This window comes from Thamnophis sirtalis, unplaced genomic scaffold (genome assembly GCF_051295495.1).
Source record: "Thamnophis sirtalis isolate CommonGarterSnake01/CBP01778 unplaced genomic scaffold, rThaSir2_p1.2 scaffold_2, whole genome shotgun sequence".
Classification (NCBI taxonomy): Eukaryota; Metazoa; Chordata; class Lepidosauria; order Squamata; family Natricidae; genus Thamnophis; species Thamnophis sirtalis.
Genome location: NW_028261382.1, coordinates 167,087,838 through 167,102,711, shown reverse-complemented (window position 1 = coordinate 167,102,711; position 14,874 = coordinate 167,087,838). Strand labels below are relative to the sequence as shown.

Sequence of the window (14,874 nt, the reverse complement as noted above, 5' to 3'; positions counted from 1 at the left end):
CTTGCAGAGTGGGCATTAATTGAAGTGGAGCAATTAATTAATCTTGCAGGGTGGGCATTAATTGAAGTGAAACATCTACGGACAACTCCTTGTTGGAAAAGGATGATGTAAAAGTATCATTGCTATTGTCTGTAATATACTTTTTAATTCAAAGCTGAGCTTTACCAATCAGAGAATGTTACACAATCCCTTCTAAAAGACCTTTTGGTTTCAAGCTACTAATAAACAGATTCAGGTCACAGTTTTTCCCCAGTTCGGTTTATTTAGTTTCTTAACTTAGTCTTTGAAAATTATCAGCGCTATCATAAACTGCTTTGCAATGAAGCCGGGAGAAAATTCAGTGTGAATTAGCTTATTTCCACCATAGTTAAATTCTCAAATGTTATTATTTGCTTAATAAAAATTTCATACTCCCAAAACAATCCTATTACTTCAACAAAAGAATGAAAAATTACTATTTCGACAATTTCAGCAATCATAGAGAACCATGTCGACAGCATCAATTTATCATCTGTTTCCATGTGTGCATAAGACAATGACAGCTTTCTTGTACTGGTTGAAGACAGGGAAACTCTGAAGAATTGATTTCAAACATCAAGGAGCTGTTCAAAATCACAGAAGCAAATAGCATCATTTGTTGGTGCATCGGTGTGTAGTTGTGAAAAGCTGAAGGACTAGACCACATCAGTGGATAAGGAAGAGGGAGAATTCACAGTGAAATTTTTTATGTTTGTTCATCATCATGGTTGCACTGACAGACAGGTGTTCATTCATTACAGCAAGATTTTCAAACTCACAGGCTGGCCATGCCCACACACGGTTTAGCAAAGGGTGGGGAAGTCCTGATATGTCACATGATGCCACCATGATGACGTGAGTTTGACACCCCTATGTTACAGGATAAACCATAATCAATTAGTTCTCCTTTAAGATCTATGATTCTTGCTTGTTTTTTTGGGAGCAGAGAAACATTAGGGTAAAGTAAAAACTATTGTTGCGTTTTTATTGTTTTGCTCGAGAGTTTTATCAATTACAAATTCCCCAAAATGCTGCTTCTAAAAGCTTTTATATTCGTGCTCGCTTCGGCAGCACATATACTAAAATTGGAACGATACAGAGAAGATTAGCATGGCCCCTGCACAAGGATGACACACAAATTCGTGAAGCGTTCCATATTTTTCAGTTATTCCTGTTAGTTATAACTACTGATTGTACTGTTATAGAGACTAACTTGATTTTGTACTTAATAACGGGAGCAAGACTGTTGGTGGCGCAATACTGAAAGAAGGAAGATTTGCCTACTATTCAAGGATGGACATTAAAAGTAACAAACTTAGCAGAGATGGCTAAAATATCAGCATAACTTAAGGACCACTCAAATGAGAAATATAAACTGAAGTGGAGAAGATGGATTGATTATATTCAAAATAAATATGAGACTAAGAAATTCCAGATAGTTTATGACTGAACAAGCGAGGAACGATATAATCTGTTTAGAGTTAACCTAACAAAAGAGGAGTTAAAGCTCAAATGAAAGATGATACTAACTTTCTTTAAAATAAACTTTCTTTAAGTTTATTTTAGAACATTTTTGTTAAAGATTTATACCCTGTATTTGTTCTGGAAAAAAATTCAATAAAAGCTTTTATATTCTTAATTTTGGGGAAAAGGAAGATAATACAGAAAGAGAAAGCACAAGAAAATATTGCAAATTCAATTACATGTTGCTTTCGCTCGATTACATTGGGAGTTTCTGCTTAGATCTTCAGAATGAAGTGAGATTCTTCTGGAGGAGAATCTCCATAGGTGTATGGAGGTATCAGTTCACCAAACTGCTCAGAAAGGTATCTTTCCAGATGTAGCTAAAGTAGAACTCCCAGAAACTATAAATAAGATTGGCCCAATTATGAGGCATTCTAGAAATTATATATTGTCATAGATTGAGAGGCGTCTGTTCTCCCTTCCTGTCTTAAATCACTGGACTTCTTCATTCAATCACTTTGTATCTAGGTAGCTTCTACAAATTCTGGTTAATCTACTTGACCTTCAAGTCTGTTATTATCTCTAAGATTGTTTGAGGCTGGAATTCCAACTAAACTGCCAATTTACTTTTGTTTTTCAGAAGATGGATTGTAGACGTCATGACAAGCTTTGCTTCTTGATGGACTGGAATATATTCGAACAACTTTTGTTCCATCACATGAATGGATGTGATGGAAAATTAGCTAATCAGAGATGGAGTTTTCGCCACCAAAAATAGAAAATCTACACAGCCACCACTATTAAAAAAAACTCATATTTATTTACAATACAAGAATGCTCAGAATAATGTAAGGCAACTAAAGTGGTCCTCTAAAGCATACTTCCTCCAAAGGAAGTCACGCTGAACTTAGTAAATATATGTAGAATTACATATCAAGCTTGCATTGCCTCATTAAAATCACAATGGCTTATTTCAAGATCAAAGCACAGCATTTAAAACTGTCCTTCAGTTTCCTTCGTCCATCTTTGATAGTTTGTCTTTGCCAGTGTTTCTCAGTCTTGACAATTTTTAACAGGTCACAGATGATGGATGAACAACAACCAAATATGAAGACTAGATGGCAAATGCGGCTCTTTTTGCAATATCTTTTAGGGCTCACTAACACAAGAGGACAAGAATTTGGAGGAGGAACTAAAAATTTCCAGCCTGTAGTGTATACTGCTGCTTCTTTTGGCCTTTCAGGTTTTATTTTATAATCTATCTTTAATAGTAGAGACAATATTACCAGTTTCTTTTTCAGAATAAAAAGGGGACCTCTGGTATTTATGATCGCTTCACTGAATTCTCTGGCTGGTGAAACGAGAAAGGCTGAGATTCTCTTTTCTTACAGAAAAAAATAAATGCCTGTAAATGTTAGTCCCATTGCAATCCTAAACATCCATATTTACTAGAATGAAAATAAGTCTTTGTTTCAAAGAGGGAGAAAAAAAATCAATGAAATCTAAACAAAGCAGAAACAATGTCTGCAGATTATATTACCAGATGTTTACTCAGCATTTACTGCTCTGTTTTGTATTTACATCTAAGTGCCTGAATGGCAGCAAAGCAATTGCTACATCCTTGGAATAAGCCCACTATTTTAAAAATAATTTTGAATGAAGAACTATATTTCCAGAAAACGTTTCCAGAATAAGAACTATCTAAAATTCCCTAATATGGACCAGCCTCAGTATATACTCAGAAATAGCATATTTTCTCCCCGTAACAACGGAATTTAAATGTGAATAACTTCTTTCTGAACTTTGTTTATTTGTTACAAACATCGTAAATCACCATCTGGAATCTGTGCTGTAATATAAAAGTTTCTTAGGGAGAAATGAAGATATAATGGTTTGGGGTGTAAGATAGATTAATTAATAACAGAATAACAGAGCTGGATGGGATTGTTCTGACCAGTGGTGGGTTTCAAAAATTGTTCGAACCTACGCTGTGGGTGTGGCCTCCTTTGTGGGAGTGGCTTGCCACCCATGTGATCGGATGGGAGTGGCTTGCCATCCATGTGACCGGATATGAAGATGCCGACGACACTTGTCAGAATCACCTTAAATTACCTCACACACTGCACTGGCATACATAAGAATATGATGTAAACTTGTTTTTTAAAAGGCATCTTTGGTTTGCGTTAAAACAACTTCAACACACACAATGTTCTGATTGCACCACAAGCGCAGTAGTCATCCTTATCTTCCACAGAGGCACTGAGTTTTATAAATATGAGCATGATAGTGTAGAATAATCATATCCAAGGACCAGTGGTGGGTTTCAAAATTTTTTGGAACTTCTTCTGTAGGTGTGGCCTGCTTTCCGGGTCCACTGGTGGAACCTCTTCTAACCGGTTCGGTAGATTTGACGAACCGGTTCTACCGAATAGGTGCTAACTGGTAGGAACCGACCTCTGGTTCTGACCTAGGCTTCCCGAGATCATGAAGCAGACTCCTGGTCCCCCTAAAATCTTTTATTTAGGTTTATGGGAATTCCTCTCCAGCAAAATCCTGGCAAACAGCCTTTCATGAGATTTCACAACTTCAGACCTTTATCAGGCTTGGAGAGTTGCCAGGCCGATATCTTCCAAACGCCATGCTATAGCAGCAATTACTTGGCAAGAAGTCAGGAACAGATCTTCACCCTAATGAATTGAACTAATTGTCTCCTGCAAATTCCACTCCCCTTTTGCTCCTCTTCATTCCCTATGGGAGGGGCCATTCACCATCCACCTGTGCCTTTACTCCCAAGTCGGCCCTTATTCCTTAGCCGTTTCCTTCTCTTGGCAGCTCTGCGCATGTGCACATCGGGAACAGGCTCCAGCTGTTCTTCTACTTCACTGATATCCAACTCCAAAGGCAGCTGATACCTGTCAGACGACCCCATCTCTGCCTCTGATGCAGAGCACTCATCAGAGCCTTCCCCAGACTCCAGGACTGGTCCATGTTCCTTCCCAATCTCCTCACTATCTGAGTCTGCCTCCAGCTCCACCGGCCACTGGCAGGCCACAATAGGGAACTTGAAGGTCTTCTAGTCAAACCCCCTGCTCAAGCAGGAAACCCTATTCCATTTCAGACAAATGGTTGTCCAATCTTTATTTATACTTTATTTTAATTATTATTATTTTAAATGTGTATGCTGCCCTTCCAACCCAAGATACGGTATTTCCAATATACTGCATGGAAAACAAGACAGATTTCAGGAAAACTGAGCATTGGGATATGGAAGTAGATCAACAAGTTTCCATTGCATTCAAGTCAGGATTCTGGTGCAGGAAAATCTCAGATTAACAGGAACCAACATGTTGCAATAAGTGGTGTGATTCACGTTTTCATTTAAAGAAGGCCAATTCTGTAAGAAGCAATGAATTCTGGCTTCAACCCTATCTACTGTCTGCAGGAAACACCTGACAAATTGTGCCTGAGTTAATGCAGCTCTTAAAAGGAAAAAAAAGAGGCTTATTTGTTTTAAGTACGAGGAGGCGCTGAGGTAAATAACTGAACCCTTATTAACAACAGTAACACAAACAGCAAGTTCAGAACACGCGCGCTGGACAGCGCCGCCTGACAGCTATTTATACTGATAGCTGTCAGGCGGCCGGCCAATGGGGTGGTTGCAATTCTCCCGCCGGCCGGCAGCCGCGCCAGGACCAATCAGCCTTCTGCAAGGCGTGGCTTGGCTGCCGGCTGCATCAAGGAGACGCAACAATTTGTCCCTGACTTAGGGATGGAGAAAATTTAAGACACGCAAATGCTTGTAGGAAGGTAGTTTATAACATGTGTAGTGTTGTGAGGAATGTTTGTCAAAAGAAATGTAAATGCTTTTATATATAGGAATGTGCTTCTGCCTATTTTGCTATAGGAAAGTAAGAGTATGAGTATGTCAGGACAATATAAATGCAACTTGAGTGCAGTAAGAATTGATGGCTTTAAAACCGTGCATGGTAAAAGACGAGAAGAGATAGGATCAAGAATGAATGGGTGGTGAATGAATTTGTCTTGAAAAGAAAGACAAAGGACCAGAATGAAAGAAGTACCCTGAAATGGATTGGTAATATGGAGAGAATGAATGAGAATTCACTCACAAAACAAAGCATGCTCAGTCTGGCCCTTTACAAGGTACCGTGTTTCCCCGAAAATAAGACAGGGTCTTATTTTCTTTTGACCCCTGAAATAAGCACTTGGCCTTATTTTGGGGGAGGTCTTATTATTTTTTAGGTGCAGGAGGCAGCGAACGTGGTCACCTCATGGCTGCTGCTGTGTTGCAATATTTTCAGGGAGGGCTTATTTTGGGGGGGAGGGCTTATTTTAGCTCATGCGCTCAAAAGCCTGATTGGGCTTCTTATCCGGGGAAGTCTCATTTTCAGGGAAACTGGGTTAACTGCTGGTCATGTGAGGCTTTCTTCCCCAGGTTGAGCATGATGGCTTCCTCGCAAAACCTGGAGAAAAATGCCTCACGTGGCTATCAGCTGCTTCATGAAGAGGTGAGCCAGGCACATTTCAGCAGCAGCAAAGGATCAAGAAGATGGTAAAGGTCAGCTGGAGCCGAGGCGGCGCAGTGGTTAGAGTGCAGTACTTCAGGCTACTTCAGCTGACTGCTAGTTCAGCAGTTGGCTGTTCTAATCTCACCAGCTTAGGGTTGACTCAGCCTTCCATCCTTCCGAGGTGGGTAAAATGAGGAGCCGGATTGTTGTTGGGGGCAATATGCTGACTCTGTAAACCGCTTAGAGAGGGCTGAAAGCCCTATGAAGCGGTATAGAAGTCTAACTGCTATTGCTATATTGCTATTGTTTTTAAGAAGAGATTGGAAAAGCATTTGCCTGAAATGGTATAAGGCAGGACTGTCAAACTCCTGGGCCATGGGCTGTATGCGTTGCACACTGGCCACACCCATGCCCAGTTTAGAAAAAAGGGGGGAAAGTCCCGATACAAAACATGATGCCGCTGTGACAAAGTGAGTTTGACACCCCTGGTGTAAGTTCTCCTGCTTGAACAGGGGTTGGGCTAGAAGACCTCCAAGGTCCCTTACAACTCGGTTATTCTGCTATATTTATTATTTTTACTGAATTCATATCTTTCTTTTTGTATGTATTAATATTCTCGGCTGGTTAACAATATTTTTTATAAGCACCTTTCCCTGTAGTAATAAAGATAAATATTGAAATGTCAAAGACTTTTAGAACTTGGACTTCTGAAATCAGTAAAAGTCAAGTTGTTCCAAATGGCCATTTGAGTCCTCATATACACAACAACTGTGCAACTGTTGTATAATTTATCATGGTATGCTCTTCAATTATTACATATTCATCTAATTCATGGGTGTTAGAGTATTATTCCGGATGTTCAGCTACATTTGTTTAATGTTTGGTTAACCATTTACTGTGGAAATTTTATTGCTTTATATTGTTTCGTCATATTATGGACATTTCAACTATTTTTTTTTCTTGCAAGATGCCGTAACAGAAGCCTGAATACATTTAGTGGCATACAAATTTGAAAACTACACACACGCACACACATACACACACACACAGACACACACATGTATATGTGTGTATAGTTTTCACAGCGTGTTACTTATGATAATATAAAACTTACTTCAACATGTAAGAGAAAATTTCCTATATCACATGAACCCCCATAAAACACAATTCCTTTGACATATGTGAAAGCCTTACTCATAGAAATGATAGATATAGTATAATCCCACATTTATATTTAAAGTGACAGGACAGCTTTCTATTATCTCCTCAAAATCTTCATTATGGAAGCACCCTTAGATTATTCTCATCATTTCTGGAACCTGAATGTGGAAATTGTGCCTCAAATGACCAATGATTATGAGAGCATCATATTCCAAATGGAGTGGAAAGACTACGGAAGAAGGAATGTTATTACACTATATTAATCATTTCAGAGTCAAGCTTATATACGCAGAAGTATGTTGGCTTCAATAGAACTTATTCTTATGTCAGTATACATAGGATTTCAGATTTACTTATTAACTTTGAGCATTGATCATTAAAGGGGAAGAAAATAAAGCCAAAAAATATTACCTGATATTACCTGAAATTAAGAACGGTTTAAAGTCACTTGCTGAAACTGCTTCTTTACAGGTAGTCCCTGTGCTTACAACAGTTCATTTAGTGACCATTGAAAGTTAGGACGACACTGAAAAAAGTGACTTGACCTTTTTCACAGTTACAACCTTTGTAGCCTCCCCATGATCATGTGCCCAAAATTCAGTAATTGGTTCATACTGATGATCTTTACTGTGTCCCAAAGTCATGTGATCACTTTTTGCAACTTTTTGAGAAACAAAATCAATGGGGAAACCAGATTCACTTTACAACCAGGTTACTAACTTATCAACTGCAATGATTCACTTAAGAATTGTGGCAAAATCGTGGCAGAATTGTGGCAGAATTGTGGCAGAATTGTGACCTTTTACGAAAGGTCGTAAAAATGGGGTAAAACTCATTTAACAAATGTTTCACTTAAAAATAGAAATTTTGGGCTCAGTTGTGGTCGTATATTGAGGACTACCTGTTCTTTGCTATGATTGTTGCTAGGCTTTGTGGTGGATATCTGCACCCTTATTCCACATTATAAAATGTGCTACAAATGCCACCAAAGATGAATAAATGTGGAGAAGCTATGAGGCTTTGGGTTTCAAGCAGGGGTGGGTTCCTACTGCTCCTTGCGAGCTGGTTGGTCAGTGAACCCGGAAGTAATTAACTTCCGGGAACGCCGGTACCGGTCCTGGCCCCTGTTGCTGCAAAGCGCCCTTGCCGACATGTCGCAGCTCGCTCGCTCACTCCCCCGCCCATCCGCACTAAGCCAGCCCAGCCTGCCGCTTACTGATTGGCTGGAGTCCCGCCAATCAGTGAGTGGGCTGGAGGCGAAGCGTTTAAAAGCTTCGGGCTTGACCTCCATTTGAAAACTCCCTTCGCCTTCCAGGAGCTTGCTGCTTCCCCCTCAGGTAATCAACTAAGCCCCGGCGGCGGGACTCAGGAGGCTTCCGGTCACATGGGCAGCAAGTCACTCCCATCTGGTCACATGGTCGGCAAGCCACTCCCACAAAGGAGGCCATACCCACAGAGTAGGTTCCAACAATTTTTAAAACCCACCACTGGTTTCAAGCATGAAAGGATATTTTAGGGGAAATGTTATTATTGTTGTTATTACCATTATTGTTGTAGAGCATTGTCATGGCAAAATTGATAACTAGGTTCTGTTCTAATATAATTGTACCCCATAGAAACTTGTTAAGGTTCTACCAAGCAATTAGCACACCCTTATCAACACTGATGTCAAGACATACACTGGAATTTCCTGTGAAGAGACACATTTTGTGCTCATTTGAACATTCCATCTTGAAAAGGGGAAAAACAAAATCTGAGGATCTCAAAAATAAAGAAGTGAGGAAAATTAGTAACACAACACCAATATGTTGGTTTAAATACCCTGTTTCCCCCAAAATGAGACCTATCCAAAAAAATAAGACCTAGCATGTTTTACGTGTGTACCTAATATAAGCCCTACCTCCAAAATAAGCCCTACCTAAGAGCCTCCTCAGCTGCCCATTCCATATGATTGTCGTGGTGCCGTAGCCACGAAGTAAGGTGGGGTGATGGTGGGGCAGCCCCACATACCCCACACCAGCTTACCTCAGGGCCTCTATAGCCGGGCCATCCATGCCCTGACACCTGCCTCACCTCTCAGTAGCAGCACCAGCAGCCATGTGGACCAGGAGTCCACATGGCCGCCGGTCCACTTCTTCTGCTTGTTCGGGGTCACCATGGAGTGGGAGGCCAAGCGGTGTGTTGGTGCCATGGTCGTGAGGCAAGGCAGGTATCAGGGTGTGGATGGCCTGGCTGCAGGGGCCCTAAGGTAACCCAGTGGGAGGCATGTAGGGCAGCTGCACCCCACTTCCTCATGGCAGCAGCAGTGACGCACGTCATGGCCTCCTGCCCCGTTCTGAGCAAGCAAAAGAAGTGGGCCTCCCGTACATGGAAAAAAATAAGACACACCCAGAAAATAACCTCTAGTGTTTATTTGGGGGCCCAAAAGAAAATAAGACCTGGTCTTATTTTCGGGAAAACATGGGTATTTTAATATATATTTTAATACATTTTAAATATTTTTTGGGGTGGGGAAAAAATGCCAGAAAGTTTTAACAATTATTATTTGATATAAATCACTAACAGGTTACATTGCTGACCTTCTTTTCATCATTTGCTGTTATATTAAAGCAGGAGAAATCTCCAACAGAAGTTCATGCAAACCAGAGGTGGGTCCCTACCAGTTCAGACTGTTTCAGCTGAGTAGGTAATAACTTGGCCTGCCACGCCCCAGAACTGGTTCCATTGGAGGCACCATAGGCTATCTTCTTTTTTGCTTCTGTGCATGTGCATGCATTTTTTCCAGGACTGTGCATGTGTAAGTAGTGCGCACCAAGCATGCACACACACACACACACACACACACACACACACACACAAAGTAGTAGGAGCTAGAACCCATCCCTGATGCACACCAACCTTAAATTTTACTTTTAAAGTTAAGCCCCTGTCCCACATAGAGCTATTCCCATAGCCAGAATTTTGCAGAAATCCGCTTGTAGCTGTAGAAGTCCTGGAAGAGGCTTTTGTGCCCGCTCAGTACAAGCTGTACCAGCTACCACAACTGCTACACAAAGCCTTGGAGCAATGCAAAAAATCTCAAGATGAACTGCAGTGCCTCAGTGTGCCTCAACACAAAGAAGAACAGGAGTGCTTCACAGCACAAGGCACTTCAGAGAGGGATATTACAGCTGCCTCACTCAGGCCTACGCTGTAAATCAGGAGTTAAAATCTTTGGCACTTCAAATGTCAATGAACTCCAGCAGTCCCAACTTATACAGCCAATGATGAGGGAGACTGGAAGCTGTAGCTTAGCATTATGTAGAAGGCAGGGGTGGGGTTCCTGCCAGTTCTAACCTCTTCTATAGAAGAGGTTCCATAAATCTACAGTGCCGTTTAGAACCGGTTCCAGCTCCCTCCCCCCGACCATCCACACATCATCAAGATGAAGAGCGAGAGGAGGAATTCTGGGAGTTGAAGTCCACAAGTCTTAAAAATGTCAAATTTGAACACCCCTGGGGTTTTTTTCTAAAGGGTTAGGGGTGCAAGGGTCTTGTAACTTGACAGCTTTAAGACTTGCACATTTCAATGCCAGAGTTCCTGAGCCAACATGACTGGAGGAGGAATTCTGGGAGTTGAAGTCCACAAGTCTTAAAGCTGTCAAGTTTGAACATCCCTGGGTTTTTTTTTTTCTCAAGGGTTAGGGGTGCAAGGGTCTTGTAACTTGACAGTTTTAAGACTTGCATGCTTCAAATGCCAGAGTTCCCGAGCCAACATTTTGCTTGCTAAGCAAGAGCATTGTTAAGTGAGTTTCACCACATTTTACAAGTTGGTCACGTCCACCCAGTCACATGATCAGCAAGCCACTCCCACAAAGCAGGCCACACCTACAGAAGAGGTTCTAAAAAAATTTGAAACCCACCACTGGTAGAAGGTCAGAATCACTGGAACAATATACAGATAGCCCTTGACTTATTGTATCATTAAATCATTCATTTAGTGACCTTTGAAAGTGACAACAGCACTGAAAAAAGTGACTTATTACCATTTTTCACACTTACCCTCATTGCAGTCATCCCCATGGTCATGCCATCCAACTTCAGACACTGGGCAACTGGCATGCATTTATGAAGGTTGCAGTGTCCCAGGGTCATGTGATCTCCTTTGCAACCTCAATGGGGAAGTCAGATTGACATAACAATTGCAGTGATTCGCTTAACAACAAGAAAATGGGGCGAAACTCACTTAACAATTGTCTCACTTTGCAATGGAAATTTGCGTCTCAATCGTGGTTGAAAGCCAAGATCTACCTTTACGGTCTTGTCTGTAGCTTGAGATATAGAACAGGTGGGAAGCAAAGGGGCTTTTTAATAAAGGAATTGGCATTCAGTGGTTTGGGATTCAGATCCAGGCCTTTTGGCCTGCAGAGAAATCCCAGGGAACAAATATGAGGATCCTCAATACTGGAAGGTTCGACTGAGAATGCACATGGAATGCTATGCGTCAATTGGTTTCGACCTTTCAGCAGACTAATTGGAGAATGGGAAAAACCATTTTCCATTCCTATAGCAACATAAATCAATGAAAGATAGAGAGAGAAAGAGACAGAGACAGACAGAAAGAGACAGAGAGACAGAGAGAGAGAGAAGGAGGGAGCAGGACATCATTGAATAGTGAGTCATCATTGTTTTCAGTTCATGTTGCACAATTAGGTAGAAGAATAGTAGTTCTCAATTTTTTCTTCAACATAGATCCACTTTAAATATCTTCTGTGGCCCCGGACCACCAAGACTTAGCTGAAGATTTAAATTGCAACATTTCTTCAAAGCCCTCGCGAACCCTCTGAGACAACATCCCCCAGAGGTCCACGGACTGAAATACTGATGTAGAAACTTATCATCACTATCTGAATTGTTGCTGGCTGCAAAAATACCATTCCTCTTGTGTACTAAAAAGTTTTGTGAAAGTTTGTAAGGGTGAAATGATGACATGTCAGCCCTGCTACATTCTTCCAGGAGCTGTAATCACAGCTGCACATCGACATGGGTTCCACCACAAAACCGCGGTAGACTAAAGCGCGCTCGACGAAAGCGCGTACGTGATGTCATCACAGCGCGACGAAAGCAGCACGCTGTGAGCGGTAAACTTAAAATTAACACGTAAATCTAAACCTAACCCCCACAAACCTAACCCTAAACCTAACCCTAAGCCTAACCCTTAACCTAACCCTAAACCTAACGCTAACCCTTAACCTAACCCTAACCCTAACCCTAACGCTTAATGTAACCCTAAACCTAACCCTAACCCTAACCCTTAACCTAACCCTAACCTTAAACCTAAACCTAACCCTTACCTTTTACTGGCTTGCTTTAATTTAATTTTAATTTAATTTATTTTTAATTTTATTTGTCACGCTGCTGATGATGTCAGGTACGCGCTTTAATCGGGCGCGCTTTAGTGGACCGCGGTTTTGTCGTGCCACGATCGACATGGTGGCTGGAGTAGGGAAAGGGAGAGATGCAGTTTAAACAAGATATTAACACTTAAGAAGCACGACAAATGATGGTTGTGTTGAATCCTGAGCCAGAAGGAGAATGGTTCCCACCAGTAGAACGCAGCCCGACTGCAGGCCGTGCAGAGCTAAAGCTTTGCAAAGGAGGAAAACAGCTTTACTGTAGTTTCGGAACAACTGGGGTCAAAATATTTTGCCTTGAACTCCTCAAGCCAGGCAACACCATGAAATTGGTCGTAACGTCTGCAAAGGTGGCATTCTGTACGCCTTTGCTGATGAGGTCTTCAGGCTTGGAAACTCATTGTGAATCCCCGTTGCACACATTATCCGAATGCCTGACAGAATGCTAGGGATGTTAATGAGAGTTTGCTGGCCCATTGGTGGGATCACAATCAACCGACCTTGAGCTATAAGCTACAAACAGTCTGAGCCTCAGGACTCAGTCTCCGGAGCTTTGACAAATGCCCAATGCTTCTTCCGACAGTGCCATTGGGGCTTCCACTTCTAGTCCCTGGCTATTGCCTTTCTGATCATTGTCATATTATAGCAATAGCATTTAGACTTATATACCGCTTCATAGGGCTTTCAGCCCTCTCTAAGCGGTTTACAGAGTCAGCATATCACCCCCCACAGTCTGGGTCCTCATTTCACCCACCTCGGAAGGATGGAAGGCTGAGTCAACCTTAAGCCGGTGAGATTTGAACCACTGAACTGCAGATAACAGTCAGCTGAAGTGGCCTGCAGTACTGCACCCTAACCACTATGCCGCCTCGGCTCTTATATTATGGCTGTCATCATAAACCTAAGTGAGTGTAATTTCCAAAGATGTTCTTGAAAATATTCAACAATGGACAGCACCAAATTTCAGCTGCTGGCAGCATTGCGGAATGTTCGAATGCTCTTCCCTTAGCAACGATAGTCTCCATTCTTCTTTACAGAAATCAATTTAAATCAACAGCTTTGGGGGGAAAAACCGGCTGCATCGAAAATGATTCTGCATCTCAACCCCAGGCAGAATTCTACCACTTACAGAATGAAATTCAAAGATCCAATGTATAGCTTTTCTCATGTTCTCTATAATCATATCACAATATTCTCATATTATAAGCAAAAAGATACATAGGGAGTTTTTTTTTCTCTGTGAATGAAATATTTATAACATTTTGAGGAATGTTTTAAAAGATTTCATTTCCATTATATGAGAAGGCATGAACTGAATAAAATCAGTAAGGATTTTTTTGGTTTTTTTGCCAAACCACAATTTAAAAATAAAAAACATGTAACATATATTAAATAGCATAATTAGGCATCTGCCTTTTAGGTATATGGGAAATTTCATATTGCCTGGTACCCTTTAGTTAAAAGAAAAGGGCAAACCCAACTATTCATAGCAATGAAGAATAGCAATAGCAATAGCAATAGCAATAGCAGTAGACTTATATACCGCTTCATAGGCCTTTCAGGCCTCTCTAAGCGGTTTACAGAGAGTCAGCATATTGCCCCCAACAATCTGGGTCCTCATTTTACCCACCTCGGAAGGATGGAAGGCTGAGTCAACCCTGAGCCGGTGAGATTTGAACCGCTGACCTGCTGATCTAGCAGTAGGCTGCAGTGCTGCATTTAACCACTGCGCCACCTTGGACAACAAAACATTTGCAAGTAAACAAGCCAAGGGCATCAGGAGGTGGATTCTGGCGGCGGCTGCTGCCACTTCGCTCAGGGATGTGCCACGCATGTATGTGCAGTACTTTAAAAATTGCTTCTGCGCATGGGCAGAAGCAAAAAACCAAGATGGTGGTGCCGTGGAGAGAACCAGTTTGGGGGTATGACAGGCCAAGTTACTACCTACTCAGCCGAACTGGGCCGAACCAGTATGAACCCACCTTTGAAGGACAACCTTATAATACATTGGTGTATAACTCCATAGTTAGATTCTCTTTTCAGATTTCTAGCAAGGACCAGCCTATAGGTCTGGAAATGAAAAAGATACATTTGCCACACTTCTGAAACACAAAAAGGTAGGCGTAAATCTTTCAAGGCTGTTTCTTCCCCTCTTTTTGAATCAGATGATACTCTTAATCTGTCACCTGCCCTTTGTTTCCAATAAACTTTCTGAGCCCAGTCAACCTAGCAAGAGCTCAGCTGGCCAGAGACCTCTCCAATATTCATTACCTCCATTTTCATTATTACCTGTCCTTAAGTGACCCCAACCTT

The 14,874-nt window shown here is 41.5% G+C and overlaps 1 non-coding gene across 1 annotated transcript; it reads left to right on the top strand.

The window, feature by feature from the left end:
* Positions 1-1,073: 1,073 nt before the first annotated feature.
* On the top strand, positions 1,074-1,180 carry LOC148049258 (U6 spliceosomal RNA). Its single transcript, XR_015695729.1, has one exon. It is a non-coding gene; the product is annotated as a U6 spliceosomal RNA (small nuclear RNA).
* The last annotated feature ends 13,694 nt before the right edge of the window (positions 1,181-14,874 follow it).